At 34.3% G+C, this 15,693-nt stretch overlaps 1 protein-coding gene across 1 annotated transcript in view; it reads right to left on the bottom strand.

The window, feature by feature from the left end:
• The window catches only part of LOC127834387 (uncharacterized), a 31,456-nt gene extending 24,225 nt beyond the window's left edge, over positions 1-7,231 (bottom strand). The window contains exon 1 of the mRNA XM_052360203.1: positions 7,139-7,231. The gene's annotated coding sequence lies outside the window, so the exon portion shown is untranslated. The remainder of the gene's footprint in view (positions 1-7,138) is intronic.
• Positions 7,232-15,693: the final 8,462 nt, after the last annotated feature.

Genomic DNA, 15,693 nt, shown 5'->3' with positions numbered 1-15,693 from the left:
ACCTACCCAAAACTTTTTAACACACAGAAAGTTATCGATGGTGAAACTCCTGCATCATCTGCCCTAACTCATTATTATTTTGAATTTCGTATCACATAATATGGGCATGATGTCAACAATGGTGTTCTGAAGATTATCTTTTCTAATTGAAATTAAATGTTTCTGCTCCGTTTTTAATTTATTTGATTTAAAAATATGCTACATTTGTCTCTTTGATGTTAATGTCCGCCATTTCGGAAATGCAATATGAAATTATTTGTTAAATACTCACCGATTGGCTAATAGCGTGTGGTATTGGCTGCAATAGCCAATGAAAATCGCTGACGCTTTACAAGTCGAATTGGCACAACGAAACAACCCGTATTATAAACAAATTTTGAACAACACTTTCGGCAATCTGCACAATTTTTTTTTCTAGTTTTTTATAAAATGCTAGGTCGGCGGGTGAAATGTAAATAAAAAAAATGAAAGTGACTTTTATTTTTATTTGTATTTGTCGAAAAATTAAATAGGGTCGGTCGCTCCCGTAAAACAGATAATAAAAAAATGCTGGCCTTATCAGGAAAAAGAAATTCATTTATTTCATGTAGAAGTTGTAACGGAAAATAGCTGTACACGACGCATGCAGCCGTGTCAGGTGAGTTACGCATGTTGCATTACAACTGTCCTGATTGGGCGCCTGTTTCATCAAATCTTTAAATAGAATCATATGCCGAAATTCATTTGATACTTTCGACAAATGCAAACGTTTGTGTTTATGACTCTTATCGTCTTTATTACCCACCCATAAATTGCTTTTAAAAATGGAAATGGGGCATTTATAGGATTATCGAGTAATTGATAAAGATGGGAGAAGCTTCATGTATGTGATTGAGACAGTTGACACGTATGTATCTCGGAATCCAGGGACTCGGGATAATACGATTACTTCAATCAGTTATGAGTTCTCCATGGCTAAAAACTGTTAATTGAATAATCAAACACGCAATTAACACTCCTCCATGTGCGGTATCCAACAGCTAGATGCGAACACGTTTTTCTTTTACACGCGGTGTTAAAAAAGACAGAAAACACTGCCATGGGCATGAGTATGAAATACATAATTCATTATCACTTTTAAATGAAAGGGATCAATACAATACGTTTATGTTCAATTATTTTATTTTAAGCGAACACCATGAACAACGTGGTACATATTAAGGGTCCGCGGTGTTTCGCTGTGTTTGCCTTATGGCAAACGGGCCCCACGACATTTGATCTGAACACCCATTGCGGGGTTCATATTGGTAAGCAAACACAGTGAGATGAACACCGCAGCGAGAGGCGTTTGTTTAAGTACACGGTGCCTGTACTGTACCTGCAAGCTCCTGACAAGTTTCACACGTTTGTACACTTAATAAGCCTTGTGCACGCCTGTCGAAGTTGGCAGCTGCTCTAGCCAGTGTCAAGCACAAATAATCAAGATGCAGACACCTGTTTCGATCTTTTTGACAATTAAGTAAGAAAAATCCCTTTTATCTTATATATTGTGTGAGTTATGGAGGTTTCGGTAAATTACAAGTTTGGTACATGTAAATTGGATTTATATAGTAAATGCCATGGAGGTTTCGGTAAATTGGTATAATAGGGATTATCACACCTTGAGTTGATAAGCGTGTACACTACTTGAGTTGTTTGGCACTATTTAAATTATCTGTTTAAAATGTACGGAGTTGATGTTATCAATTTAGAGATGTTTGCAAAGTGTTAATATTAATTAACCAGGCTTGCAACCTATTAATATTCTTATCAAGGGAGGTAATTTATATATTACAAGTTATCTTTAGGTCCTGATTTTTTTTGTTTTTAATATATGTTCTATACAATTAATTGGAAAAACCATAATAACTAAAGTGTATCAGATAAAAATAATAATAATTTTATCAAATATATTTGTTTCTTATATGAATAAAATGTTCGCTTCTTTTTCCTACAAGCAGGTAAGCACATAAGGCAGTTGTAAAGACCTGTTAATAATTAAACTCTGACATTCACACATGCATTTAAATGCGTATCATTATATTTCTTTTCAAAAATTTCGTACACTTATTATATGTTGTTTTTTTCTTGTGTTTTTCCCATCCAGAATAGTGAGATAACCAATAAAACATTGTTATATACATGTATAAAGCGCACTCGGAATTTGACCTTTAATTTGAAGCAATCCACAATTTGTGTAGGTGTAGCTGAAGGTTGTTGTAATATTTAATATGAAATTCAACATTTGGCTCTTACAAGAGGTGGCCTCCATGTGGCAAGAGCTGGGCAACATATTCATTATGTTGGCAAACTACCTCATGTATATATTAAGAAATTGTCGAGTGAGTGCTTTTTGATGGTCTAAAATACTATTGTGCTTTATATTTAAACTGAAATCAATATCAAACAAATTATTTCATATTTGTTTATGGTTTTGTTTGTGATGTTTTTTTTAACAAATCATGTCTACAATATTTTACAAGAACCTTTTTTAATAGCATTAAACTTAATTGAAGATCTTACATTGATTCCGTCTTAAATCATTATTTATTATTACTATTATGTAATTTAAAAAAGACTATTGTCAAGCAATATATATGCAAGTCCCCTACCGGCTCCACCATTGTCAGAAATTCCAGATTTTTTTTATATATATTTGTTGCCATAGCAACCATTTTTTTTTATTTAGGAACAAAATGAAATGACGTGCATAATGTCCATATTGCCATCTATCCATGTTTGAAGTTTCATGAAAAAATATTAAGAACTTTAAAAGTTATTGCAGGATCCAGAAAACCACCATTTTCAGCAGTATGTCTAGTCTATTTGTTGCCATAGCAACCAGAATTTTTTACGTCGAAACGAAATGAAATGACGTGCATAATGTCCATATTGCCATCTATCCATGTTTCAAGTTTCATGAAAAAATATTAAGAACTTTAAAAGTTATCGCAGGATCCAGAAAAACCACCATTTTCAGCAGTATTTCTAGTCTATTTGTTGCCATAGCAACCAAAATTTTTGACGTAAGAAATGAAATGAAGTACATAATGTCCATATTGCCATCTATCCATGTTCCAAGTTTCATGAAAAAATAATTAGAACTTTCAAAGTTATCGCAGAATCCAGAAAAGTGTGACGGACAGAACCATAAGTCCCCTCCGGTGAAACCAGTAGGGGACTTATAATAAAAGCACCAATTATAAAAAAATAAAATAGTATTGAGTTATTTAAATCGAAAATTTACTTTCAATATAGTTACATTTTTAATTCAATCTACAATTTTTGGTTTGGTACCTAGTCCATATAAACGGACTCCCAGAACCTTTGATAATTTTTGCTATGGCGGCTCTGGGAGTCCATATGCACTCCTTCATACACATGGGTGCAGTTCAGCGCACGGAATCCCTACGTTAGCGTTACCGATCGCCAAAATCGCCATTGGCGATTACAATTTCTGGCTGGCGATTAAAAATAAGATTTTCATGAAATTGGCGATTGAAAAAAAGTCCCTATGCTTTACAAATGCACACTCTAAATGCCTGTTTTCAGACCGTATAAAACGCCAGAAACATCGCTAAGATTACACAATCATTACCCTTACCGGAAAGGCCCAGGGGATAATGACGACGGCCTAGGTCGATAATCCACATGGCTAATGTCTTAAGTGGTCATGCTTAACACTGCGACCAGTCTTTTCGAGTATTTGGGTTACTTGGAGATTTACGTGATAATCACTGAAGCGTGCCGTGTTATGGCCTATGCTCTAGATGTTACGATTCAACGTCATCGAATCGACCAGTACGGAGTTGTCATTTAATCAGATGGGCAGAGTTATGGCATTGACATAGCCACTTAAAACTAATTTCCAAAGAAACAACGATTTTGATTGGCTAAAAAAGTAGATATGAGTAACTTCCCTTTACGGTAGCTATGCGACATGAAAGACCGATTTCGAAAGCGAGTTGCAGATTCTGGGAAAAATGTATGCTGTGAACGAAAATGGAAAGTCAAAGCAACAGAAATTAACACAATTCTTTAGAAAAGAAAGCGGACAGAATAATGTAAGCTCAGGAAATGACCAAATGTAAGGTTCGCGATCCGAAGACGTCTAAAATAGTGCAGACGTGAATGCAGAATCGGAAACATCTACCTGTCAAGTCTCACGGTTTCACCGTGAGTCTCACGGTTTTTGACATGGAATGACGGTCTCATGCTGACTAAGTAATTTCTCACGCATTTCTTCAAAAACAAAAAAAAAATGAAAATAAGTATTGTTTGGATTTCATAAAATGTTGTATAATTACTACCGAGACGGGCGGGCTGTTTAAGTGGTTTCTAACCTAAATACCACATGTACCGAAAACTGATTTACGGTGGTAATGTATCATTATCACTACGCCACCGGTGTCTGTGTAAACAAAAAAATCTCCTGCAAAATGTCAGCAAGTGGCTCACCAGCGAAGAAAATTTGTCAAGCAAAAAAAGGGCTAATTTCAGACAAAAATAGTCTTAATTTTGCTCAGGAAATTTTCAGGTGGGGCATGCCCCCGGACCCCCCTAGGTTTGGCGACTAAGTTTTTTTTCCTTAGCGCCAACCTAGAATCCGTGCGCTTCACTAAACATGTTTACAGACGTCGTTCCAGACAAATTTAGGAAAATAATGAATAAACTTCATAACCATGTTAAATTTACCTGAATGGAAACCTACGGATGTTATCCTTTGCATGCATCCGATAAAAACACGACGATGTTTCAACACACTTTTCTCTCTGACATTGTTATGTTTAAATTTGAAACAGTGTATTCTGTATCGAATACCACATCGTTATCGACCTTTTGGCTCCAACACATAACGCGACATACAAAATATTGGTGTAATGCGACCTGACCTATATTGGGTCAATTTTCCAATATGGCTGATACAGCGTATAAAACAAAACCTTAGTCAATACAAATCAAATATTTCTTGCTTTAATGGTACCATTTGGATGAGTTTGTGGTTTAGATTGGTAAATTTTAATAAGCTCTTGCAGTTTCCGTGTTCATTAACCCTAGAATTATTGATAACATTTTGTACCCATGGACAAGAGAGAGCGCATTGCAACTCTCAGCCTAAGCTGAAAGTTGAATTATTGCTAGTTTGGTACCTACAATTTCCTAAAAGAATTAGTTTTAAAAAGTTCAGAGGTAGCACATTCATGTCCCTTAATTCTTTACCGTAGGCATAACATTAATTACTCAACTCCCAGGTTTTTTTTTGGCCGGATTTTATAGCCGAAATTCGGCTATGTTCCCAATCCCAAAAAGTATACTTTTTTCCCAAAATGTGGCAAAAAATTCCCAACTTCCAAAAAAAAAAAAAAAAAATTTTTTATTTTTATTTTTAGAAAGAAGTCTGATGCATATTTTATCTCAATATCAATTCAATTACATATAACAAAGTATTATATGATTTTGTTCTTTTAATTGATTATAAAGAGTTAAATCAAATTTAGTATTTCCCTAATCAGTGGACTTTTCATGTGGAAACAAAGGCTAAGAAATTATTTTCCCAATTTCATGAAAATGCAAATAAAATTCCCAATTCCAAAGCCATGGGCTATCTTCCCAAAAAGTGGAAAATAAAACCGGACTTCAAATTAATCCATAGTTTGCAAATATATGCCTCTGATGTTATTGTAAGCCAATAATAGGTGTCATTAACACCTCATTGTAGGTATACCACCTCTATAAAAAACAACAACAATTTACCGAAGCCTCCATGGCATTTACTATATAAATCCAATTTACCGAATTTGTTATTTACCGAAACCTCCAGCACCCTATTTCGTGTCATACATGCCAGACGTCCCGATCTCGACGGTACAGTCCTGCTTTTGGGCGTATTGTCCCGGCATCCCGATATGAGACAATTTGTCCCGACATTCGTTAAAAACAATGTAAGGTCTATAAGTTCCCTATAAAATTCGCTTTTCAAGCTCTTTCTGGCTAAAACTTACCATCGCTAATCCCTTTATTGCCCCCCAATTAACAACCCACTTTTACTACTCAAGCGCACCAGTGTTGTTTTTGACACCTTATTAGCGATTTATCGGCAACTTATTGATTTAATCAGCATTCACACCATGGTGTTTTTATGATAGGGGTCGCTAATTGCTATCGAAAGATGTATCGTACAGAAATAAACGCCACCTGCGGTTGTATTTCATGGCCCAATCAAGTCTATTATCCTGTGTATTATACAACCTAAGGTTATAAAATCTGTCAAAACACCGATTTTGTACATCAAACAAATTGAATGCTGACCAATACACATTGATGTTTCTCACAAATTAACGTTTTCGACTGATTTTCAGAAAAAAGTTTGTACATATTTGCATCAATCTAATTTGAGAGTTTATTTACGATTGGTTAAATAAGAACAGCGCTCGATGCGCTCACATCGTGTCACACGATTTACATATGTCAAATCAAGGCATATGGGGATACCCCACATTTTAGTTTATGGAGTGTGTTTACTTCCGGAAAATAAAGAACGTCTGTGTTCACGAAATTCTGAACACACATTTATGGTCAATATTGGGCAGAAATTTAGAGTTTTTGTAAGTAATATACTGACTAAAGAAAAGGTGGAATGATTGATCGTTTAAGTGTCCCAATTTTTTATGGAAAGTCCCGTTTTGGACCTGAAAAATTCTGGCATGCATGTCGTGTGTAACGGGACTAGCGCCACCCGCTTCTTCGATGAACTTGATTAACATAAGCTACAAGTGTTTGGGGGCATTTGCACTAATGGTAAACAACTGCAGACCGGTAAAGTTCCTTCTAGCACAGGACATTTTACAGGAATTAATTTTTCAAGTATTAGTTTGATTTCATGTTGGATTTGCATTATGTTCCTCGATAGGGTGAAACATATCCTATGCATTCAATTTCTGTATTTTGAGCATGATATCCAATTGTTTTAATATCGAAACTGCCATAAACTGGAATTTGATTTTGAAGTAAAACAACCGTTTAAAATTTTATAACGTAATCATGATATCGTTTGCGTTGAAACCGAAACGTTAATGTCGGACACGTGTAATAATATGTATTGAATATGAATAACCATTACCTTTTAGCTTGGACAAAGTCTGTATCAATACAACTGTAAGAATTAATAAATTATTTTCATTTTTCCGACTAGTTCGAAAAGTATTCAGGGGACACAATTTGTATCAAAGTAAATGAGCGGAAGGAAAATTATTGAAAAGAAAGCTTAGGTCAGAGACAATTTTTTTATTGCAATTGCATTTGGGAGCAAAACATATTGTTTAAAAGCAAATACAATATCATCACAAAAAACGGTAATGGTGTTTAATTAAGTTTAAAGAATGTGTATTATTTAATATAGGGACGAATAAGTTACTTTGATTTTGGGAACCGAATCATCACATGTTGTATGCCTATGCCGAGGAAGCATGGTGCTGAATAAGCCTACTACAAAATATATATTATATTGACATTACGTACTATGAAACTGCAACTATATCGAGGTTATCGATTTTCTTTCGATGTCATTTTATTTCATTGACTTACCAGATATTTTGACGACTAGTCGAGATTTTGTTGAGGCCAGAAATGATGCCACTAAATTGCGCCCCATCAACCAAATAGTGAGGACCAATACACTTATACAAGAATTTATTGGGAAATTGACAGGATAATATATTTATGAGTTAAATAACTCAAGAAATATCTTAAAAAAACAACAACAGATATACGGCGCTTATTGTGGTTGGTATTGGGAAAGAGAAAAAGTTATATAAATAAGATATATGATAACGAATGCACTTTTCTGCGCAGTTCTCAGCTGCATCACACACAAAACAATTAATGGGTGTTGCATCAACAATCGTTGATTATTTCGAATGTTTATATATGATTTATCAAATATTTATAGATACAGAACAGACCTACAAATTAAGAATGGAAATGAAATGAAAACATATAAGTCAAGCAGCCACATGTTAATCATCCATACATATTTGTGATATTGATGCGCGCGTTCTTCGAATAGACCTGTTTTAGTGGTTTGTTATTTTATTCGAGTATTTTAAGCCTCGGGAATCATGACGCTCGTGCTTAATCAATGTGCCAATATGGTGGAATAATTCTTATTAAATTAGAAACCAGAAATATCTTTAAAAAAGATATACGGCGTTGATTGTGGTCGGTGTTGTTAAACTATCAAACGTGATACCTATGAGATAAAAAATAGCGAATGCCATTTTGTTCTGCGCAGTTCTTAGCTGCATCACACGCCAATTACGGGATGTTGCGCAATATTTCGTGACTTATTTCGCTTTATTAGATATTATTACTCAGATATCTATATTTACAGAATAGAAAAACACAAGAAGCATGAACATAAATGAAAGCATATAGGTCAGCCGACAACACTCGAATCTGATTTGATTCCAATATTAATAGTATCATGAATCGTCGTGCTCACGCTTAATAAATTGGTCTAAATAGATATTTCTAATTAAATTAATCAAAATTGGTCATTTTCATCAAATTGATGAAAGCACATTAAAAATCTATGATTGACATACCATAATAATATCGCCGAATATCTTTATTTAGTATCTATCTGATCAAAATAAACTTCAAGTGGACATAGTTTACGCGATAGCGTTTATACAACGATTTCTGTAATTGACCGCAAAAAGACCTTGATACCTTGCGGGTTGGAATGCAATGTATTAAAGTGAGGTAAAAATTCCACTGCTGTAACGACGGCTTTTTTTTTCAAACTTTAAACATTTACGTGTTTAACGGTCAATTTTGAAAACAATTTAAAATATTTTCGTCAAAGCGTATATCAGGTTACTGAACAATACTACTTATATGATCTAAAATTTATAAGTGCACATAATGCAATATCGTAGTTATTACCAAATATGATAACACAGCCTTTAAGCACAAACGCTCTTGCGCTGACATTATTCTAAATATAAAAGGGCACAAACTCTGTATCGATGTCGAGAATTGCGTGTGAAACTGCTCTATCTCTCGAACCTTATCAGATAAAATTGTTTCATGCTGAATACGCAGTTAACATCGTTGCTTAACGAACTGTAGTATCCCTTTTCATACCCTATACTTCCCAAATATAGAAAGTCGATGGAATAACATATTCATGTTGCTGTGGAATCTTTTTGTAGATTGCACGTTTTCTACTGCAAAAAGTTTCAGGCCTACCCGCGGGAAATTTTATATTCAAATTGATTGGTCGCTTACAACGGTCAGGTTAAGGTGAAAAGCTGGGGTAGACAGCTTCGCCGAAAAAAATATCACTTATAAAAGAATTGCTGAAAACACACGAAGAATCTATTATTGAAATATCATAATAATATCGCCGAATAACTCCATTTAAGATAGTTCTGGTCAAAATAAAATTCCAGTTCACCAAGTAAACGCGCTGGCGTTTATATAAAGTTTATTTCACTGACCGCGAACTGACCTTGATACCTTGCGGGATGGAATACCATGCATTAAAGTGAGGTCAAGATTCCACTGCTGGAACGACGGCTCGTTTAAAACATAATAATTTTATATGTTCAACGGTAAATTTCGAAAACAATAAAAACTATTTTGGTCAAAACACAAATAAGGATACGTAACAACAATACGTAATTGATCTAAATTATACTAGTGCATATAATGCAATATGGTATTTATTACAAAATATGAGAACATAGCCTTTAAGTGCAAACGATCTGGCGCTGACACAATTCTCAATATAAAGGGGCACACACATAGAAAACGATCAGGCAGTAACCTGTTTTTTTTTATCATACCACTGACACCACTCACCCCGTTGTTCAAGAAATATTGAAAAATAATCGCTTCGCCCCGGAGCCACTGCATTTGTTAATCGCGTATGAATCTTTAAAAAAATAGCATTGTTCCTCAACACGAAAAGTAGTGCCATTTAATGTAATTTAATTACGCTGTTTCTTTCTCTTTCTTCTCTAATTCTGCAAAAAAAATAATTAAGCATCAATACTTTATCACACAAAATGGAAGCATATATTAAACATTTTAAAGGCGAAACTTGATAACCGTTGTAACATGTCAAGGCCAGTGCAGTCGCTCGCGTATTCGCAGTGTGTAAAATGGTGTAAAGAATTGAATGATGTTTTTATTAGAATTTGGAATATATACTGCGCGTTTGGTTTACTGTGGTGGTTGTGCGTAGATATTGAGGTTCTGCACGTTAAGTACATCTCCAAAAAACATGCTATTTATTGGATTTTGGCCGGGAAACTGTGCTTGGGAAACTGCCGGGTGGGTGGGGAGAGAAATGTTCATTTCGGAAGTGTTGACAGAAGTGGCATGTAACAGATGGAGTTGCAGTAGAACATGATGCCAAAAGTTTTGAAAATCTTTTTTGTGTGTTGTGCGGAAATTTCTGCAATGATGAACACGCTCGGTTGGACAACACTTGAATCCAGACGTCAAACGGCCAAAGTTGTCATGATGAACAGGATCGTTAACAACTTAGTGGACATCAACGCCAGAAGTGTACTTATACCAGCAGGAGTGCACTTCAGAGGCTAGGCAAACCGCTACATAGTGCCATTTACCACCGTCAACGCCTACCAGTTTTCCTTTTTCCCAACTGGAATACGCCTCTGGAATGGTCTCCCAGAACAGGTGGTCACTTCCCCGTCCATAGATGTTTTCATGACTAGGATGGGAGAGCTATACAAACAACTCATGACATTTACCGAGAGATAGAGGTAGGCATTTCACTTTAATGATTATTGACCGTACGTTTTTGTGTCCTGTTATTTGCATGATTTCGGTGGGTTCGATATTGGAATCCCTTAGTTTTTTAACCAGGTGCTTTTCTAGCAGAATGACTACTTATGTTTTTTGCTTTTTTCAAAACCGGCCTCGATTGCCATAATTTTCAACATCTTGGCATTTTTTTTCATCAAGTTTCTGCCGTTGGTACCACTGATCAGAACTGTCAGTTAAGGGCACGGTTCTTGTTGCCAGGTAGAATTGGCTATCATCTGTGCTGAAGCCGGATGGCCTTTTATCACTGTACTGTTTGTAAATGTCAATAGGGTCCCTATTTCCTAATTGTGGGGAGGAAAACATCTTAGGATGAATTTTCTGGCATCTGATTCAATTGCTCCAATGTGGGCTTTTGTCTTCCGTTCATTGAACTCCAGAAATTCATTTCCTGAAGCATCTGTCTTGAGTTTGACATCACCCCATCTTAAAAAATGTGTATAATAATCAGAAGTTGTTTCATTATATTTATGTAAGTATTCAGGACGGTTCATGTAAAAATCAAGATGTTTGAGGTTGAACAAATGATTAATTTGGTTTAATACGGGATTAAAGATATCCATTCCCAAAAATTTAACAAGTTTTAGACTCTCATTTTCGCACTGAAGGTCTGTCATTTAATAAGTTAGCTAACCTTAAATTGTACTGCTCATGGGTTTCTCGTAGGCCGAAATGCAGGAAGTTGTTTAACGAAATGGTATTAAGGAGTGATTTTGGCGTTGTTGCACCCAAAATGTTGTTTGTGTAGATTTTTTGTATTTCTCCGTCAGATAATGCGGCAACCTTAATAATAATTTATTATTTAAATTTTATTCATTATTTAATGTATATTACATTGGGTTTTATTGTGAAGTGTGTTTCAATTTTATTTTTTACTATTTTTACTAATTGTTTATTGTTTGTTTTATTTGTTTGGTCTGTTTATTATAAGTGCTGAACTTCTGACATAACCTTTGACCTTTGATTTTTGCATATGAAGGCATGTCAAAAAAGTAGGCCGTTTGTTACATGACGTCATCAGCATGTACTTATTCATTCTTAATATTTGAAAAATACCTTTTTTTCTGTCTTTGTTGCTGTTTGTGGATTAAATGTTATACCTCTTGGTATCAAATTGTTTGTTTTGATAAATCTGATTCAGTTTTACAATAAAACAAAACATTGTAATTAAGTTTTGATAGCCTCCACAAATGACTGATATATGAACTTCCCGTTGAACGTGATATACAGTATTTATCCTGCCTCTGTTGCAAACAGTGACCGAATAAAGCAGTTATAATTTTTTACCTTTTACGAAATGTACATGCGAGGTTCTTGCGAATTGTTTTGTAAAAACAAAATGACCTTAAAAAGTAATAAATGCGTAAAATTTAAGCAAATATATGGCAATGAAGTAATCAATTTTGGCTTTAAATTTATTTACACATAACCTTTAATATACGGCGTTTCTTTATATAAATAGAAAGGTTACACTCCACTAATACACACTTATTTTCGGTCGTCTGCAAGTGTTTTTTTTATTTTTTCAAAGAAATATCATTTAAATTTAAATACAATAAAATAACACTATATTTGAATGTAAAATGTCGGACTATTTTGATCAAATGTTTTTTTTATGTAACTTGGAAAGATTGAATGGCTGATAGTGAAGAAAATAAAGATGCAACTGTCAAAAATAAGGAACAATATGTTGATAATGAAATCAATAAGGAAAACTCTACAGGCATGTTGAATATTGAAAATGTAGGTCTTAAAAATGTTGAAAACTTGAAAACAAATGTCACTGAAATAAGTCTATCTGATTTTCAAACTTTGTATGGCATTGATTTTAATGACTTTGACTGCCATGAGCCCTCCGAAATTGATCAGATAAGTAGCTCTCCAGTTAACAAGCCCTCAGCCCTCAATGTAAAGGACTGTTTTAAACAGCTAACAAATGAAGAAGTAAAACAGCAATTATGTATAGCGGAAAACAAGAACACTCTAAAGAAAACAATGAATGATGTAAACAAGTTCAAACGATTCTTATTGACAAAACAAGAAAAAAGGGAACTACATGACATAGGCCCTGATATGTTGGATGAATACTTGACAAATTATGTTCTTTCCATTAGAAAATGGTATGGTTCTGAATACGAACCAAGCACAATAAGAAACATGATCTCAAGCATCGACCGGAAACTCATGCGCAACAAATATCCGGTAAAAATTATGCAAGAAAATAACACCAATCATTTTCAGCTGACAAGGGATGCTTTAAAGGCAAAACAAAGAACTCTAAAAACAAATGGGAAATGGCAACAAACCAAATGCCACAGATCCAATAAGTGACAAGGAAATCGACGGAGAATTACAATTTAATTAATTATGCCAACAACAGACACTTATTAATCAAATATGATATTGAACTGTCTTATTGCAAAGTCAAGTGTAAAATTTCTGTTGAGACTTTAACTTAGATATCCCTATCTTTATTAAGACAGGTTGTTCTCCATTGAACAACAGAACTGCTTTTATAATTTAATGGCTTTGCAATAACTATTAAAAATAGCAGCAATAACTATCAGTTGTAGCATGATCACAATATCCAGCAATTAAGCTATCCTTCTTTTATTAAATACCAGAAAGTGGCACTTTCCTCATAAAAACCCCATAATTATCCCAAATGCTGTCAAAAAATCCCAATTGATTAAATTTGTTGTTTTTTTAATGTAACATTTAGATATTTTCCCTATGCAGGCCTTTGGCTTGAATCTAAATGAATATAATATTGACAACTTGAAAACACATAGTTAACAATCTTTAAGTCTTTGGGATCCAAAACTAAATGACACCAATTTCCCGATATGAAGACTTTTTCCGATTTCAGGTTTTTTACACATATTTTCCTGATTGGGCTGGTACCGGTACCTTTCCCAATTGTGCAAAAAAATCACAGATATCTAATAAGTTACAATTAAAAAACAAATCAATCAAACTCCCAGGGACAACATCTGTTGATGCGTCTCAATAAAATTCTCTATTAAGTATTAGAAAAAAAGATTCAATTCCTCTAATATAATAAAATTATCCATAAAAAAGGGAATTAAAAAATAGAAAAATATCCATAATTAAATTCAAACGCTACTGAAAAAAAAAATATGTTTCCCTAGTATAGATTTCAAAACGCATTATATTATTAATTATTGCAAAATAATTGCAGTGAGTACATGATTATAATAACAAAAGTTGAACCATTATGAACATATTTTAATGGATTGCAAGTTATTAAACACAGAAAACTAACAAGAGCCAACATACATATATATTTTTAAAAATTATTTGTCACTTTAAAAGTTTTTAATATCAAGTTTAAGCGAACACCTACAAATACGACCTTAAAACAGATGCAAAGTTTGGTTTGGTCTTGGTTTTCACAGGTTTCAGTGTTTAGTCATACTGTTTTAAACTAAATTTATACAAGGTTACCTTATTTGACACTTAACAACTTTCACTTACAGATGGAGTGATGTAACTCTTCAGAAAGATTCTAATGGGGTTGAATACCTTCAACTTAATGAAAGGCAGACAAAACACGCACAGGCGATATTTTGTCTGATATCCGGAAAGTAAGGCCTAAAGTTTGGGCGACCAGCGACCCACAGAGATGCCCAGTGAACATGTACAAACTTTATGCAATTGAAAGACCTGAAGATTTTTCGAATCTTGAAGATCCATTTTGTTTGGCCCCTAGAACAATTCTAGCCACCAATGAAGATGACAAATGTTTCACAAAAGATAGAGTAGGAGAAAAAATTCTTATTATTAAATGTTATGTGCGAAGAGGCTGGTCTTGAAAAAAAAAGAAACTTACGAACCATGCAACACGGTAGACATTAGTGTCTAAACTTAGGGACAATGGAATAGCACCGACGGACATTATTCACATATCTGGACATAAAAACATGCAATCTGTCCTGAATTTCTCTTCACTCTCAGAAACAAAACATCGCCAAAGTTCTGAAATTTTAAATAAAAGCAACAATAACATGATGAAAAAAGAAAGCATCCCGACCATCACAAAAAATTGTACCTCAACTGATGTTCAAGGAACACCATGACAGCAGCTTCAAACGTCTCCGTTAACATGGATTGACGAATCAATCACAGCGTCCAATCCTTATTTGCAGGCGCAACTGTAAATATCCACAATTTTTCAATTAACATGAAAAAATTCACGTGAAGAGTAAAATTTACTGCAACTGCTCATCCGTTTTAACAGACACTTGTTTCAACTTTCAGTCAAAGACCTTGATCTTGAACAAAAAATGAGTTTTTGTTTTGATGTTGTTTATTTTTCAATTTCTAGCAATAAACATATTATATATCGATTCATCTTTTATATCTTTAAATATTTCCAATCGGAAAGTATTAAAAAGAACAGTTTAAAGTGGAACTATTTTTTACGTGTCACAATCGGTAGTTATTTGGTCGAAAGGAATGTTGTGTACATGTTGGAGGCCCGACTTGAATAATTATTTTGTTATGTCGCATTTGTCATTGATAAAATGTATTAAAGACACACATTAAAATGTAGCAGGATAAATCGAATACATGGTTGGTGCCGAGATGGAGAAAGTTTATCCGGTTCGGCCCGAAAAAGAAAAATAAGGCTCGCTAAAGCTCGCCCCATTTTTTTCTTTTTCTAAGCCTCACCAGCTAAACTTTCTCCATTTCGACACCAACCATGTATTCTCTATATATCAGGCAACAGGATATCAAGCAGATATCAATGTGATGGTATAATAAAAACTGCATTGATGTCGAGAGTTGGGTGTA

Source organism: Dreissena polymorpha, chromosome 6 (assembly GCF_020536995.1).
Source record: "Dreissena polymorpha isolate Duluth1 chromosome 6, UMN_Dpol_1.0, whole genome shotgun sequence".
In the NCBI taxonomy this organism is placed as follows: Eukaryota; Metazoa; Mollusca; class Bivalvia; order Myida; family Dreissenidae; genus Dreissena; species Dreissena polymorpha.
This window is presented reverse-complemented; position numbering and strand designations above follow the sequence as displayed.